Genomic DNA, 10,131 nt, shown 5'->3' with positions numbered 1-10,131 from the left:
GCCAATTAAATTACCAGGTACTTTCGTTTCTTGGTAATGATTCTAATGTTCATGAGATTATGATGCTGCCTAAATTGGATACATTTGTTTTGCTTACAAATGAAGGGCCTAGCTTGGAGAAGGATGAACATTGGAGCAAGAACACGCATGGAGTTGATGGCATGCGCAAGGGGATCAAGAACGGAGTTACAAGTGATGATTTCAGGACTTTGAAGCCGCCATAAGGAGTGCATGAAGCCTTGGACGAAATATACAAGATGCCACTTCATAATATTCGTCCATAGGCTATTCTAGGTGCTGCGTCACCTTATTAATGGGCCAGGCCCATGTAATTTCGAAATACTTAAGTATAGGCTATTTTTAGAGTCCGTATGTGTGGGGAAACAAGAGTTAGGGTTGGTTTCGGACCCCACCCTCAAGGGCCACGAAATTCCCCCCTCTTCCTCCATATATACAGCCCTTAGGGCGTCGTTTAGACTTTGGGTTTTGTTTAGATTAAAAGTTCGCCATAGCTGCAACTTCGCGTACTTCGTTTGTGTCCAACGACCAGACCAAGACGTCACAGAACCCCACCTTGATCAATAAAGCTTTCATCTTATATTCGCAATATCCCGATTGCAATCTCAGTTTCTTGCTTGTTCTTCGTTTGCTCGCAGGAAACAGACCCTCGTGGTCAGGTTGATCGTGCTCCGGCGTGGTCAATAACCCTCGGAAGTTGGTTTAGCGATTGCTAAGGCGCGACGTCTCGCACGTTCGTAGTCGGATCGTCAAGGTCGACTCCCACAGAAAACGATAGCCACCATCTCATCGAAACATCGGGACACCTTAGCCTCTATCAAGTGGTATCAGATTTCCAGGTTGCTCGGTGAGATTTTACAGTTTTTCGTAGATTAGATCGAGTCTGTTCTTCATACCTACAGTCCACGAAAAAGCCAGAAAAAAATTAGGGTTAGTTCATCATATCCGAACCAATCTGAGCCTTTGCATAATCTTTTTAGGGTTTTTGCTTTGTTGAATTTGCGGTTGCATCGTCGTGTCAAGTTGCTGGTCTTAGAGTCTAGTCTTTTAGAGTTTCGAGTTCTGGTCATAAGTTGTCACGCCGCCGCCGCACCATCATCATCGCCCATCTACCACTTTTGCTTATCCGCCACCGCTCTGAATCCATATCCATATACCACCACCAATCCGTATCCATATACCACCACCAATCTGTATCCATATACCACCACCGCTACCATATACCACCACCGCTGCCATATACCACAACCATATATCCACCACCAATCCGAGTTCTTCTCATATTAGGTTTGTTCTTGAGATCAATCTAAATTCCGATTCGTGTTTCCTTGCCTGCGTAGGTCTCGGAAAAAAAAGAGTCTGGAGACCCCCGGGCAGTTTTTAGGCCAAAATTTTCACGGGCAAATTTTTTTCCCTATCCTATTTTTAGGCTTTTCTGAGTCTTTTGAGCCACGTGCCATCATAGTGATTTTTTGTTGCACTTTTTCGTCGTCGCTGCCCTGATTTCCGAAAAAAAGTGAAAAAAAAATTCCGTGCCCATCCTATCAGTTTGACGAGGGAAGAGTTTTGAGACACTCGCCATTATAGTGATTTTTCGCAAAAAAAAAGAGGAGCGCAAAAAAAAGGAGCGGAAAAAAAAGAGCGAAAAAAAAGAGTTCCAGAGTGTGCTTTTCCCTTATTTACGTGCAGCGCCGTGATTTTGTTAGTGTTCTAGGCTCGTGTCTCTAGCACAGTCTAGCCTAGGACCAGCACAGTACCGTTGTTGAGCGTTTATTCAACTTTGCATCTCTGAATTGATTATTGCTGACCCTTTTTGCTACCATACTATAAGCCTTCCCAGCTCCACATACATCTACGTCGTGCGTTTGACTCTCCCTGGCAATCGCTCTATCCAAGCTTTTGAGAGTTTTGACTACAACGGTTGCCGATCACCGCCTGCTGCTGGGTAAGAACTGGTAAGAATTTGAGATTTGCTTGACGGATTTGTGACACCCGCCACCACCACCACTTGTTAGTAGTCTGTAGGATCATATTCTTGTGTGTTTCTATTGCTGCTAACCATGCCAGGATCACAAGCCGACGAGACTGACTGGGAGAACTTGACGAACAAGGAGCTTCATGATACGTTTCAGCAAATGATGAGTGGACAGGTGCAAGATGTGATAAACAGATTTGAAGAGGCCATGGAGAAGATAGATGGCATGGAGAAGACGTTTGAAACAAAGCTCGATAACAAGTTTGCTGAATTGCTTTCGCGTTTTCCACCACCACCACCGGCTGCTCCTGCCGCACCTCTGCAACAACAGCAACAACATCGACTACCTCCACGTCGGGAAACAGCCCTCCGCCGAGCGAGCCGTGTCCCTCTTCAGTCGGGCCAAACTGCTGGTGCTGCTGTTGATACTTCTGTGGCTCCTACTGCTGATGTGGAGGAGGATGATTATGTGGGAGATTATGAGGATGAGGTTGATCAAAATCAGAACTACGTGCCACCACCAGCACAGCAACCACCAGGTCGTCCACATGCAAATAATGGCAATGGTAGGGCTCACCCTCAGGTACGAGATCATGACCATCTCCCTAAACTAAAATTGAATATTCCACCATTTGAGGGTAGATATGTTCCTGATATATATCTTACTTGGGAGTTAGAAACTGAACAACGATTTACATGTTTACAATATCCCGAGGAGAGACGTGTTCCTGCTGCTGTTTGTGCATTCACTAGTTTTGCATGTGTTTGGTGGTCTGAGCATTGTAGATTATATCCTATTCCGGCTACTTGGGCTGCTTTGAAAACTGCTATGCGTACTCGTTGGGTTCCACCATATTATCAACGTGAATTACTTCAAAAATTGCAGCGCTTAAGACAGGGAAAAAATTCTGTAGAAGAATATTATCAGGAATTACAAACTGGCATGATTAGATGTGGTATTGTTGAGGAGAATGAAGCTATGCTTGCACGTTTTATGGGTGGATTAAATAGAGAGATTCAGACGATTCTAGAGTATAAGGAGTATACTAATATCACTCGTTTATTCCATCTTGCTTGTAAAGCTGAACGTGAAGTGCAGGATCGACAGGCATTGGCGCGGACTAACTTTTCTGCAGGTCGACCTTCATCATGGACACCACGTGCATCATCTACTTCCACACGTTCTGCTACACCGGCGCCTCCGTCGGCTGCCACCTCCAACCGTGATACAATAAAGCAGGCACAATCACCACTATCTGCCAAGAGCACACCTTCTGGGCCTGCAAAGAGCTCTTCTTCATCCATGGCATCAACAGGGCAAACACATGATATTATTTGTCGACGTTGCAAGGGTGGAGGTCATTATGCGAGAGAATGCCCATCTAAGCGTGTGATGATTGTTACTGAGGATGGTGGGTATGAGTCCGCTAGTGACTATGATGAGGAGACTTTGGCTCTTATTACACGTGAAGAACACGGTGGAGACGATTCTGATCATGAGACGCAATACATGGCTCCTGAAGATGCTGACAGGTATGAATGTTTAGTTGCTCAACGTGTTTTGAGTGTGCAGGTTACACAAGCTGAGCAAAATCAGAGGCATAATTTGTTCCATACAAAGGGAGTTGTGAAGGAACGTTCTGTTCGCGTGATCATAGATGGAGGGAGCTGCAATAACTTGGCTAGCATGGAGATGGTGGAGAAGCTATCTCTCACCACAAGACCACATCCACATCCTTACTACATCCAATGGTTCAACAACAGCGGCAAGGTTAAGGTAACACGTACTGTTCGTGTGCATTTTAGTATCTCTACATATGCTGATTATGTTGATTGTGATGTGGTACCTATGCAAGCATGTTCCTTATTACTTGGTAGACCATGGCAATTTGATAAAAATTCTGTACACCATGGTAGAAACAATCAGTATACTCTTGTTCATAACGATAAAAATATTACTTTGCTTCCTATGACTCCTGATTCCATTTTGAAAGATGATATTAATAGAGCTAATAAAGCAAAACAGGAGACAAATAAGAGTGAAAATCAGATTGTGGCAAAAGAATTTGAGCACCAAATGAAGCCTAATAATAAACCATCTACTGTTGTTTCTGAAATTAAATTGAAAAGTGCATGTTTACTTGCCACCAAATCTGATATTGATGAGCTAGATTTTAGCAAATCTGTTTGCTATGCTTTTGTGTGCAAAGAGGCATTATTTTCATTCGAGGACGTGCCTTCCTCTTTGCCCCCTGCTGTCACTAACATTTTGCAGGAGTTCGCTGACGTCTTTCCACAAGACGTGCCACCGGGATTACCACCTATTCGAGGGATTGAGCATCAAATTGACTTAATTCCCGGTGCTTCGCTACCCAACCGTGCACCATACCGTACCAATCCAGAGGAGACGAAGGAGATTATGCGTCAAGTACAAGAACTGCTCGACAAAGGTTATATACGCGAATCCCTTAGTCCTTGTGCTGTTCCTATCATTTTAGTGCCGAAAAAGGATGGTACGTCGCGTATGTGCGTTGATTGTAGAGGCATTAATAATATTACTATTCGTTATCGTCATCCTATTCCTAGGCTAGATGATATGCTTGATGAATTGAGTGGCTCTACAATATTCTCCAAAGTTGATTTGCGTAGTGGATACCATCAAATTCGTATGAAATTGGGTGATGAATGGAAAACAGCATTTAAAACTAAGTTTGGATTATATGAGTGGTTAGTCATGCCTTTTGGGTTAACTAATGCACCTAGTACTTTCATGAGGTTAATGAACGAAGTTTTACGTGCTTTCATTGGACGATTTGTGGTAGTTTACTTTGATGACATATTGATTTATAGCAAATCTTTGGAGGAACATTTGGAACATTTACGTGCTGTTTTTATTGCTCTACGTGATGCACGTTTGTTTGGAAACCTTGGAAAGTGCACCTTTTGCACCGACCGAGTATCTTTTCTTGGCTATGTTGTTACTCCACAGGGAATTGAAGTTGATAAAGCCAAGATTGAAGCTATTGAGAGTTGGCCGCAGCCCAAAACGGTCACACAAGTGAGGAGTTTCCTTGGCCTCGCTGGTTTCTATAGGCGTTTTGTGAGAGATTTCAGCACCATTGCTGCACCTCTCAACGAGCTTACAAAGAAGGATGTGCCTTTTGTTTGGGGTACCGCACAGGAAGAAGCCTTCACGGTATTGAAAGATAAGTTGACACATGCTCCTTTACTCCAACTTCCTAATTTCAATAAGACTTTTGAGCTTGAATGTGATGCTAGTGGAATTGGATTAGGAGGTGTGTTATTACAAGATGGAAAACCTGTTGCATACTTTTCTGAAAAATTGAGTGGGCCTAGTCTGAACTATTCTACTTATGATAAAGAATTATATGCTCTTGTTCGGACCTTAGAAACATGGCAACATTATTTATGGCCCAAGGAATTTGTTATACATTCTGATCATGAATCTTTGAAACACATTAAAAGTCAAGCAAAACTGAACCGTAGACATGCTAAATGGGTTGAATTCATTGAGACTTTCCCTTATGTCATTAAACACAAGAAGGGTAAAGAAAATGTTATTGCTGATGCCTTGTCTCGTCGTTATACTATGCTTTCACAACTTGACTTTAAAATATTTGGTTTGGAGACCATCAAAGATCAATATGTTCATGATGCTGAATTTAAAGATGTATTGCAGAATTGTAAGGAAGGGAGAACTTGGAACAAGTTCGTTCTTAACGATGGATTTGTGTTTCGTGCTAACAAGCTATGCATTCCAGCTAGCTCCGTTCGTCTTTTGTTGTTGCAGGAGGCGCATGGAGGAGGATTAATGGGACACTTTGGCGTCAAGAAGACGGAGGATATACTTGCTACACATTTCTTTTGGCCAAAGATGAGACGGGATGTTGAGCGTTTTGTTGCTCGCTGCACTACATGTCAAAGAGCTAAGTCACGACTCAATCCTCATGGTTTATATATGCCTTTGCCTGTACCTAGTGTTCCTTGGGAGGATATATCTATGGACTTTGTTTTAGGTTTACCTCGAACAAAGAAGGGGAGGGATAGCATATTTGTTGTCGTGGATAGGTTCTCGAAAATGGCACACTTTATACCATGTCATAAAAGCGATGATGCTGTTAATGTTGCTGATTTGTTCTTTCGTGAAATTATTCGCTTACATGGTGTGCCAAATACTATTGTTTCAGATCGTGATACTAAATTTCTTAGCCACTTTTGGAGATGTTTATGGGCTAAGTTGGGGACTAAGCTGCTTTTTAGTACTACTTGTCACCCCCAAACTGATGGACAAACTGAAGTAGTCAATAGAACATTGTCTACTATGCTTAGGGCTGTTTTGAAGAATAACAAGAAAATGTGGGAAGAATGCTTGCCTCATATTGAATTTGCTTATAATCGTTCATTGCATTCTACTACTAAGATGTGCCCTTTTGAAATTGTGTATGGTTTCCTACCTCGTGCACCTATTGATTTGTTGCCTCTTCCATCTTCAGAGAAGGTTAATTTTGATGCTAAAGAACGTTCTGAATTGATTTTAAAAATGCATGAGTTAACTAAGGAAAACATTGAGCGTATGAATGCTAAATATAAACTTGCTGGAGATAAGGGTAGAAAACATGTTGTGTTTGCGCCTGGAGATCTTGTTTGGTTACATTTGCGTAAAGATAGATTTCCTAATCTGCGCAAATCAAAGCTAATGCCACGTGCTGATGGTCCTTTTAAGGTGTTAGAGAAAATAAATGATAATGCATATAAACTTGAGCTACCTGTAGATTTTGGGGTTAGTCCCACTTTTAACATTGCAGATTTGAAGCCTTATTTGGGTGAGGAAGATGCGCTTCCGTCGAGGACGACTTCATTTCAAGAAGGGGAGGATGATGAGGACATCAATACCATTGTTACACCCACAGCCCCTACTGTTACATATACTGGACCAATTACTAGAGCTCGCGCACGCCAATTAAATTACCAGGTACTTTCGTTTCTTGGTAATGATTCTAATGTTCATGAGATTATGATGCTGCCTAAATTGGATACATTTGTTTTGCTTACAAATGAAGGGCCTAGCTTGGAGAAGGATGAACATTGGAGCAAGAACACGCATGGAGTTGATGGCATGCGCAAGGGGATCAAGAACGGAGTTACAAGTGATGATTTCAGGACTTTGAAGCCGCCATAAGGAGTGCATGAAGCCTTGGACGAAATATACAAGATGCCACTTCATAATATTCGTCCATAGGCTATTCTAGGTGCTGCGTCACCTTATTAATGGGCCAGGCCCATGTAATTTCGAAATACTTAAGTATAGGCTATTTTTAGAGTCCGTATGTGTGGGGAAACAAGAGTTAGGGTTGGTTTCGGACCCCACCCTCAAGGGCCACGAAATTCCCCCCTCTTCCTCCATATATACAGCCCTTAGGGCGTCGTTTAGACTTTGGGTTTTGTTTAGATTAAAAGTTCGCCATAGCTGCAACTTCGCGTACTTCGTTTGTGTCCAACGACCAGACCAAGACGTCACAGAACCCCACCTTGATCAATAAAGCTTTCATCTTATATTCGCAATATCCCGATTGCAATCTCAGTTTCTTGCTTGTTCTTTGTTTGCTCGCAGGAAACAGACCCTCGTGGTCAGGTTGATCGTGCTCCGGCGGGGTCAATAACCCTCGGAAGTTGGTTTAGTGATTGCTAAGGCGCGACGTCTCGCACGTTCGTAGTCGGATCGTCAAGGTCGACTCCCACAGAAAACGATAGCCACCATCTCATCGAAACATCGGGACACCTTAGCCTCTATCAGATAATCAAGCGAATACAAGTCTAGGGTTGCACATGCGGGGCTGTTTGGTGGAGTTTGGGTGGGGTATATATGTAGCAAAAGGTGCACTAATCTGCAATCTAGATATTGTTGAACCAAGTAATCATCCACACAAGATTCTAATGCATTTAGTTGCTAAATGGGATATACGTGAGGTACATGCAACTCTCGCCAAGAAATCAGATTTGCTACAAGCAAGGATTGAAGACTTTGCACATTTGACACGTTTCAGCTTACAACACAAACATGGATTTCTCAAGATATAAGTGAAGAACAGTCCCAAGTTTTCTCTCCTTTGCTTCTTGCACACACTTTCTTTCTTTGGGCAGATCTCTTTTTTTTTGCCTTTTTTGCTCTTTTTTGACAAACTTTCAACAAGGGACTTGGATCTGAACACACACTTTGGGGGAATCACGAAAATCACAATAGATGAAGTCAACCAACAAGAACATGCAGCTGAAACTTTGGCAGCAAACACACATGAACTGATCTGATTTTACTGGGTGGAAAAGACGATGGGAATCAGATCTAACAAGGATGAATGGAGAGCACACAGTGCGGGCTTTTCAAAATGCACAAAAACACTCAAAATGGACTCCGGATGACAAAGATATGCATGATTTGGTGGAGGATGCAGATCTGAAATCTGTGCACGAAAATGAACACAAACACACAAGATTTGATGGGGGGGAAACTCAGCAACTAAAAACAAAGATCTAGTGGACAAGAAGTTGATAAAACTCACCAAACAACAGATTAAAGGCTGCAAAGGGCTAGGTAAAGGGATTTTTTTGTGGGGCTATTTTCCGTACTTTTAGGATGAACAAGAACACAAACTAAACTAGGGATACAAGATCCTACCGTGTCAACCAAAGCTCTGATACCAAGATGATACGGGGTTGCCCAATCTTCATGGAGGATCGGCTCTATGTTGTGAATCAACGCCACCTGAAGGGTATGAAGGAAACCCTCGATCCCAACCAATAACGCTGTCAGGTAAAGGATAACTAGTGCAGCCTGATGAGACCGAAGCTAACTATTGCAAATGCAACAACCAGCGACAAGTATTCGCCCAACCACACTCTTAGTTCCAATCCACGCAACCACGCACGAAGTTGGAAGCACGAACTGGTCGCCGCCTCAACGGCTGTTGTTGTAAAATCACAAAGTGAGTTTACCCTCTCACAAGGCAAGATTACAAGAGCTAAGGAGGAAGTGAACTCTCAAACAATATTCTGGTTCCACTTAGCTAACCTATGCTGAAATCAAATTGCCAAAGAGTTGTGGCTGAAGTGGGGGAAGGGGTATTTATACTAGGAACAACCCTCCTAGTTTAGGTGTGAAACCAGGCCAAAAGAGGGGCTCAAATTCGTGCTAACCAGCTGGTCAAGGGAGCAAACTCATGGAGCCTCGCGTAGCAATTAATGCCCTGGACAGCTTGCATTGGAACTCTCATACCCTTTGACTCAGAACTCCAAATGATGCACCATTTGATTTTCCTGAAAGTAGACTTCATATGCTCTCCATTTTGTACTCCCACACATGCTGGATGCTCATATATTTGCGTTGCATGATTTAGCAAGTTCTGGGACGAATTCTGGAACTGCACATGCAACAATAGAGTGTTGAGATGGCTTGCTATTCTTCCTTGCGGTGTAACTAGTTGTCCTTGTCACCAAAACAAGGCTTTCATCAGAGTTGAAACTTGTTCTCTTTAAACTTGTTGAATGGGCTCCAAAACTTGGTTCTTCATGTGCTGAATGGTGTTCGTTGTCCTCGACATTGTACCTAAGTAAAATCAGCACACGAGATTTAAGCAGCATAAAATTCTCATGGTCATTTGAATTATGATAAGCTAGGAGCGCGTTCACCTCTTGTGCTATTTGTTTGGCACGGCTCCTTGTCATGGGACCCAAATAGATCTTCTTTGTAGAAGCTTCACTTGATGGCTGAGATTTATCATCAGGAGAAGATGATAAACAAGGTGAACCTGGGATGTCCTCATCACACTAGTATATGGAAGTGACAAAACAAGAGATTCTCTATCATAAAGGTCATGGTGCTACTTTGAAGCACAAGTGTGGAAAAAGAGGATAGCAGCATTGTCCCTTTTTATTTCTTTTTGTTTTTTGGGCCTTTTTTATTTGGCCTTTTTTGGGACAATGCTCTATTATTCATGATCATCACACTTCTATTTATTTACGACTCAATGATTACAACTCGATACTAGAACAAAATATGACTCTATATGAATGCCTCCGGCAGTGTACCGGGAAAGGCAATAAATCAAGAGTGACATGTATGA

Source organism: Triticum aestivum, chromosome 7A, assembly GCF_018294505.1.
Source record: "Triticum aestivum cultivar Chinese Spring chromosome 7A, IWGSC CS RefSeq v2.1, whole genome shotgun sequence".
NCBI lineage: Eukaryota > Viridiplantae > Streptophyta > Magnoliopsida > Poales > Poaceae > Triticum > Triticum aestivum.
Note: the sequence above shows the minus strand (reverse complement) of the source record.